We start from the raw sequence: 8,583 nt of genomic DNA, 5'->3' as shown, positions 1-8,583 counted from the left end.
TATATTTAATAATAGTTTTTTATATTTAATAATAGTTATAATATTTAATAATAGTTATAATATTTAATAATAGTTAAGAAATTGTTGAATTGTAGAGCATGCAATTTTTTACATCATTATAAAGAATGCAATTTTAAGTGGCAAAATACAAAATTGCGTTCTTTAAAATTATGCAAAAATATTTCTTACCTTAAAATTTAAACAATTTTCGACTGTTCATGAATAAAATTAAAAAAATATAGATTAGAAAAATTTAAAATTCGATAATAGTTCGAGAATTACTAATTGTTGAACTTAATAAAAAATAATCACGTCAACCCTTGTGCAGTCGCAAAAAATATAATTACAGAGTTGAAATTTGACGCGCTCACTACTGGGGTTGGTGAGCTGAGCGACCAAGGCGCAAAGCCTACTTGTTATATAAAATATAGTTATGCAAAGTTTTTATTTGAGCTGCTTGTGTATAAATAAAAATATTTTTTAAAGAGCTTTCAGAAATTTCTAGAAGAACTTTCAAATCAAAATAAAAATTAAGTTTTGATAAAGGGAATGGTTCAAAAATTAAATGCTATATTTTATAGTAGAAATGATACTTGTAAAAACTATCAGAGAAAAGCTGTAAAAATAAAGTAGAAATTAACCATTTTGATTGTACTATTTTATTTTCAAATACATTTGTCATTTTTGAAAAATAAATGAGGGCTGGAAAGTATCTAAGCGATTTGTTAGTGCACTTGAACCCGAACTTTCTTCGTAATTCTATGAATGTTTTTTTATTATTAACTAGCCGCAAAGGCGGCCAGCTGTCCGCCACGCTAAAGGTTTCCACAAATAAAGTTTTTTAAAACATAGCAGGAAATCTGAAGATTAGTGGACAATTAAAGTGTTTCTGTCCTGCAATTTTGTCTTCATATCCAGTTCTGCTGCAGATGTGTTATAGCTCTTGAAGATGTTTGAAGATGTAACTTTGCTATAGTAACCTAACCTATAATATAACTATCAGGTGGAGACTTGTTTTTTTTTCTTAAAAAAAGGCCTCAGAAATTGTAAAAGCATACAAAAGTTGCTTTAAATACATGAAAAGAACACGAAAACGAATTAATTTTTTATGGTATCTATTTCTCTATAATTTTTTTATGGTATCAATTTCTATTTCTATATCGCTACAAAAATTAACGTCGGGTAGACTATATTTGAGGGTGCCCCTTGATTCTCGCCAAGTTGTGATCGCCAAGCTGGGCGATGTTGAAACCCAATCGTGATTCTCAACGGTTTAGATTTTAGCGTTATTAATGTTCAACGGTATACGTAATTTCAGAGGTCCATTAGTTCTTCGTTAGATACCGGCTGGTAAGGTTACTTTTACTTCTGGTCAATAAGATCGAAGGTATGTGGGCAGTCATAAAAAGGGACTTTATAAAAAAATGTCATCACCAGTTCGGTACCACAAAAGCCATTTTCGATTCATATTTCGCCGAATTTATGTGACGATGGAGGTACACAGATTCTATTCACGATAAATTTAGACAGTATCTAACTGTTATTAGATAATTCAGTGCACCTAAATCTGAGAATATTCAAGCTTAATGAAGAAGTGAGTTGTTGTTTTTTTCCTTTTCTTTCTGCACCTTCTCCATTAATTTTTGCTTCGATTCAAAATCCTTTTTATTGGATTTATTAATTTTGCTTATATTGGGTTCATTGCAAGCTTTATCCGATGTTTTGTTGAAATTTTCCAATGTTTTTTGAAATATCATTATGTTTCGGCCGTTATTTCTTTTACCACGGTGTTCCGCGCAAACAGGAATAGCGCCAAACATAAGTCACCAATTTCGCCAAGGGGCATCCTCAAGTATAATTTTCCCTTATCGTCTTCGCTTAAGAAAAAAAAAAGAGAGTGGAAAGAAGAAGAAAAACTTATTATAACAATTATGAACAGCGATAAATATATCAAAGCGTAGCGTTCTATTTACGTATCTAATATGTTGCCACATTTTTAGTACAAAAGTTAAAGTTTTATCCACTTTGATAAATGTAAACTAATGCGAACCTTACAATTAAATTATTAATTCCTTCGTATATTATTGGTTTAAGTTGTCGAAAATTAATGTTTCATTTGTAAGGTTCGCATTAGCATACATTTATAAGAGATATGCATTTTTTAATAGTTTTTTGAATATGGCTCTTTGAAGACGAAAAAGCATAGATTTTCTTACAAAATGACTGATAACTAAAAAACTAATCCAAATTTTTGAAAAAGAAAAAAAATACTTCTTCATTATGTCAAAACACAATTATGTGTCGAGTTTCGAGCCTGGGCGAGGCTTCTGGGGCGATATATTGTGATTACAGACAGACAGACACACACACAGCCGCGTTTATTATTATGTATAGATGTATAGATAAAATGCATTTTATAATGCTTTTTCTTATTAGAAAAAGCATTTTATGCAGCAGATGATTGCATTTTATGTGTCGATTACAATGCCACATTAATGAGTAGAAGTGCTATAGGTAAAAACTTCCTTTTTACTAATTGTCCCACATTGTACTGATCTTAAAAGCACGGTTCCCAGTAGAACACAGAAGTCAAGCATCGCTGGCTGCGGTCAGTAAGCGGGTGGGTGACCACTTTGATCAGCTTGCGTAGGGACCGAGGGTGCGTGGTATAGGTCCTCGTTAAACTGTTCTACCGTAAAGTGCTCGACATCACGCGCAGGGCTACCAAAGCAGGAGAGCCACCACCTCGGCAGAGAATCGAAATTGCGATGTCATGTGTTCGCATCATCCTCAGGGATCCAAGAGATTCAGGGACCCAGACCGTCGCCAATAGCCCATTGTGCAGCTCTATTGAGACGTAAATAAAGTACCTATCTACTTACCTTTTTACTAATTATAGAATGCTCAGTGTCAAATAATTTATTTTTTGAGTATTTTCTATTATTGGATGTTCTAAATTCAGAGGAAGACATTATGTTCAACACTTAGGTTAAAGACGTCTTCTTTCGTCAAGGGCATCCGCAAAAATTGTTTCAGGGGGGGGGGGGAGGCCAACCAGAGACAACATTCATTAAGATACAATTTAAAAAAATCATGTATAAATTTTGTGAAAATATTTTTACATTTCTGAATTTTTTTTTAATATTTGAGCACAATAAATTTTCACAAACAATACCATTAACTTAATTAAAGTTACTAAATCATTTTTTAACTAAGCATTTACATTTACATAAACAACTAATAAAACTCTTGCTTAATTTAAATTCTTTAAATTAAATATGTTGTGTGACGTGACTTTCTCTTAACGTGGAATTCCAGTGTTCTATAATTTTTAATTTAACATTTACGTTTTTTTTTGTTATTTATAATTCATAAAAAAAAATTTAAAAACAACTTTCGTATCGAATTAGCAAATTAGATGAGGAAGAAACCCGTAAAAAACAATATTTGTCATCATTAAAAATAAAAATTAATAGCATGTTAAAGGAAAATGTAATATATAATTCATTGGATTTTTAGGGGAGGGGTCAAGTGCACTCTCTTTCTAGTCCTCACGCCAACCACCGTATATTAATAGTTTTAAAATGTGGAAATTAGTTTATACTCTAGTCATAATAACACAACTTTTCAATTTTTATGGTCTACAGTGCTATATGATGTGAATCTCTCTCTACTACAATTTCTAAAAAATGAAAATTATCATTAAAAGTTTTAGCTCTTAGATATTTTAAGTCAAGTGAAAAAAATATGCAAACGTGATCAGTGTCAAAAACGTTAATTTTTGTTTTAATTTAATTTATTTTTCTCTATGATTAACATTATTCGCAAAGTACATTTTAAAACTTATATTAATCGAATTATTAATTTATGGAGATGGTAAATTCATAGAGAGATATGTAATGGTTAAATGTGCTTGACACTGAAAATATTAAATTTTAATATTTAACAGCGATTCAACAAACGAAGAAATTTCAGCGTTAAACTAAAATCTACTGGCTTTCTGATTAAATTATTTGAAAAATATCGATATTAAAATTTGGAAATTATTTTGAAAAATATCGATATTGAAATTTTAAAACATTTAGACCAAAAAAGAGCAAAAGCCATTGTTCTTTCCTGCAGCAATATACCACGCAAATAAATATCAAATATCGATATTGATTGAACTCACAACTGAAAAGAAATTTCCAAAGAAAGTATTATTTCTTGAAATGTAGTTTACGTGAATGTTTGAGCGTGACGAAAGTTGCCCTGTTATCAGCTTTCAAAAGAAAAAGGATAACAAACTTACACTTTCCTTAAAAAATAAAGAACACACCAAGTTTTAACCATTAACACACATTTTAAGATCATGACAAATTTTTTTTTAACTTACCAGATTTAACTTTTTTTGGCACACCATAAGCGACTGATCATTAGTAAAATGTGCTAAAAGTGGTATTCAAAACTATTTTGTATCATTTCTTTCCTAATAGAATAAAAAAATATCATTTTTTATTCAAGACGTCTTCATTTGCAAATGATATACTTAAGGGTTTCAATTCTCTCAAAAATAGGCAGCTGTTTTTTTTTTTTTTTTTTTTTTTTTGTTGTTGCCATTCATTAGCATTGAAATAATTTCGCTCTCTTTTATATAACATATCTTATTTTTATCGTCTGCTTCTATTTTTATACGAATTGCTGCCAATCGTAAAATAAGTAGATTTTCTTGCTTAAATTGAGACATTTTTACTACTAAATGATAAAAATTATCATAAAATAATCCTTTAACTCAAATTTTATACAATTTTTTTTTTTTAGAGTTTGTATTATTTTTTAAAACAGTACAAAAAGTTCTTGTAATGACTTTTCAGAGTGAGTTAATGAAATTTAAAGAAATACTTAAATATATAAATAAGTAAGTAAATAACTGGACTAGTAACGATATTTAGAACATTTTGATACTGAGAAGATAAAGGAAACAAAATTCAGTTTCACGAGGTTTAATAAATTCTTATCAATATTACTACTATCATTTATTTGTACGTATTTGTCAATAAATCTAATAATAAATAATGAAATTTATATTATTTTTAAAGAATTGGATGCCTGAAACTCGTGAAGACAACTGAAATCAGCTGGTTGTGTGTAAACAAGACACCGTGTTTTCGCTACAGCTATTAGGCTTGGCTTATTATTACGCTGAATCAGTTTTCGTTTCAGATATATTTGAACTTGAAATCACAGAAATCCCTTTAAGAAACATAAAACTTAGTTGCACGATGCTTCCAGATTCTACTGAAACCTTCGATAATTTGTAATTTTAAAACGATTAATATTTGATTTAAAGTTAACAACTGATAAATTTGTTTCATAATACTATTTTTCTTAAGATGAAGAAATTATCCAGACATATCAGAAATTCCAGTAAGAAATACAGATTTCAATTCCACCATGTTTCCCGATTTTGAACTGAAATAATCCATTATTTAAAATCTTAAGACAATTGATATTTAATTTAAAATTAATAACTTATAAATTTGCTTCATACTATTATTTTCTTTTAGATTAATAACATTAAATTTTAATGAAAAGTATCGAACTAAATTGTTACGATATTCGCCCAACTAACACATAAAAAAAAAATCAGGAATTCAAAGTCTAAAAATAAATAGTAATAATGAAAAAACTTACTACGGAGTATGAAAATTTAAAAAAATATTTATTTCAAAGATCATCGGTCTACTTAAAAAGAAATTTTTTTTAATGTCCCCTTTCTCCAGTCGAATTTCACTTAAGGTTGACAATTACCAGTTACGCAACGTTGTGCCTCAAATAAATATTTGTTCACGCTATAAATCAATGATCGCCATGAGCATTGACAATTGATATAATTTATTGACATGTGCAGACGAAATCTTTGAACCGCTTTAAATGCCGAATCAGTCCGAAAGCAGAATAGGACTTTGCTCGAGTAACCTTTTTAGCGATCAAACGTCTTGGGAAAAGTCACACAGCATTCAATCAAGGGAAACCGCCAAAAGGCGACGAAATGCACGCATGCACTTTCTATCTAATAAAAAATGAAAACTATTTAAATGAAACTTGAAATTTCAACAATGCTGTTTTGAGATCAATGAACCATTGCAAGGTGTTGGTATTTCTATCAATATTTCAACATATTCTGTTATAATAACTAGAAAAATTGCAATTTAGAAAATGTAAGAAACCAATTTTTTTTTATATGCTGTTTAAAGCGATTTATAGTGTTTGCAAAGGAAGAGCAAAGAAAAGACACAAGGGGGGCATATCTGTGCAATGAGCTTTTTTTTAAAAAAAAAGAAGAAAAAAAAAACGGACCACCCTGAATAATTTTTGATCTAATGATCGGATCAACACGTTCTAGGACTCAATGTGACCTTGAATATGCTAATTAATTAGTGCAGACGATATTTTAAGTTACGAAATCAGTCACAAAAACGCACTTTTTTCTGAATAAACATACCGGGTTTTTTTAATGAATTCGGATTACTAACCCTTCCAGATTATGGGGGATGGCCGCAATCTGGGAAATAGTTTGATAATCCCAACTAGTTTAAATATACGACTTTTTTAAAATTCGATTTCTCAGGAGCTATTCAACTGATTTCGATCAAATTTTGTATTTTGCCATGTAAAATTAAATACTTGAAAATGATTTAAAACATTGCATATCTTACAATTCCATTTTTTTCGTCTATTATTTAATAAAAGTAATAAAAAATAATAAATGTGTACAAAAATGTATTTTTTGCTTGGAATTGTTTTTGGGTAAACAAATTTTATCATTATGTGCAAAAAATTTCCAATTTGCTTGAAACGTTCTTGAGATATGGTGAAATAGGCAGAAAGTAAAATTATATTAAGGGTAAAATTATATTAAATTAACTTAGGACCGCTTCTCTGATCAAACTATGGGGACCATATTTCCTGGATTGCGGCTATCCCCATATATTGGGTGTTAGAACTCCAAATCCTTCGAGAAAAAAGGTATGTTTAGTCAGAAAAAATTACGTTTTTGTGCGTGAAATCGTAATTTAAAATATCATCTTTACTAATAAATTAGCCTAATTAGTTCGAGTTCACCCCTCGAACCTGTAAGATTGAGTTCTAGAATCTGAAAATCCCATAATTAGATGAAAAGTTATTCAGAGTAGTTCTTTTTCTTCACACTGTACATGAGATAAGCAGCAGACCAATATTTAAACTTATAATTGATATCCAATCCTTTGCACTTGTTCTACTACGCATTAAAATCTTCTTCAAATTTTTCATTTCAAACTTCATAATAGTTAGATTAGCCTTGACTAGGTAAATTTCTTCTTATTAATAAAAAAAAGAAAAGAAAAAAAGACGCTATTATCATAAGATCATTATTTTCCCCTTTCATTTGTGTGTATGTGTGTGACACATGAAGTTAATTTTTTAAAACTTTTGTTGATGCTTATTTAGCATGGGAGACTTGATGTAGCATAATTATTTCACTGCTTTATTTACTTAAATGAAAAACATTCAATGAAGCAGTTCAACAACACAAGAATTTAAAGCAAAACAATCGGGACTTTTTCAACCGTTAGGTCCAGCATGTAAGTATAATTACTGATGTTACATGTATGGTCCATTAAACTCAGATTGTATTATAAATCTAAACTTTCACTGTTATTTTTTAACAATTTGAGTCAGGAAAAAAACATAGTAAACTGTATTTTCATTTTGACTACATGTTTAAGAAGGAAAAAAAAAAATGATCAAATTCCTGCTTTATTTACTAATATCATTACGTTACTGTTTTAACAAAATTTTCACAGTAGCTTAAAATTATTTCTTTCAGCTTAGTTACTTATTATAAATCAGAATTGAAAACAGAACTTTTAAATATCCATTATTTTTAAAAGTTCAAAGTAAATACATAAAAAAATGAAAGATTTGATTTCTTGCAAAAATTTCAAGAATGATTAAAATTTAAATAATTTTTGCAAACTAAATAAAGTAATCTCACTTCCTTGTCCTTATGCAATTCTATTTAAATTTTAGAATTGATACTAAGACTTTATCGGCACATTTTTTGTTTTTTTGTTTTGGGAGAAAAACCCTCAAATTATAAAATTTTCCTCTTACATTTGGTGCCAAAAAAGCAAAACAAGCTCATGGAGTAAAACAATAAGTGTTTCTTCCCTCTTCGTCGCAATATGTGTTTTATTGGCTATTTTAGAAAATGTCAAATTAAAATTTAGATCACTCTTTTAATATTTTTTTACTATTGATATTTTACTTGAATTGGTACTTTCATCGGATATTGTTTTATTAAAAACCATTTCTTTAGGTAAATTATTGTAATTTCTAACACACACACACACACGGAGAGAGAAAGAAAAAAAAGAGAAAAAAAATTCTCAAAATTTCCACAATCACTTAAAAATGAACTTCAAGTAACACATAACGACATTAATTAGAATATGTAGAATGTCAAATCACAAGCTTAAGTCAACCAAATTACTTTCCTAACATAATTTAATCCTCTTATAACATAATCAGAGAAGTCCACCCAATGTCACGCGGAAACAT

Source organism: Parasteatoda tepidariorum, chromosome 10 (genome assembly GCF_982258835.1).
Source record: "Parasteatoda tepidariorum strain Cologne lab strain chromosome 10, Ptep-v5.0, whole genome shotgun sequence".
In the NCBI taxonomy this organism is placed as follows: domain Eukaryota; kingdom Metazoa; phylum Arthropoda; class Arachnida; order Araneae; family Theridiidae; genus Parasteatoda; species Parasteatoda tepidariorum.
Note: the sequence above shows the minus strand (reverse complement) of the source record.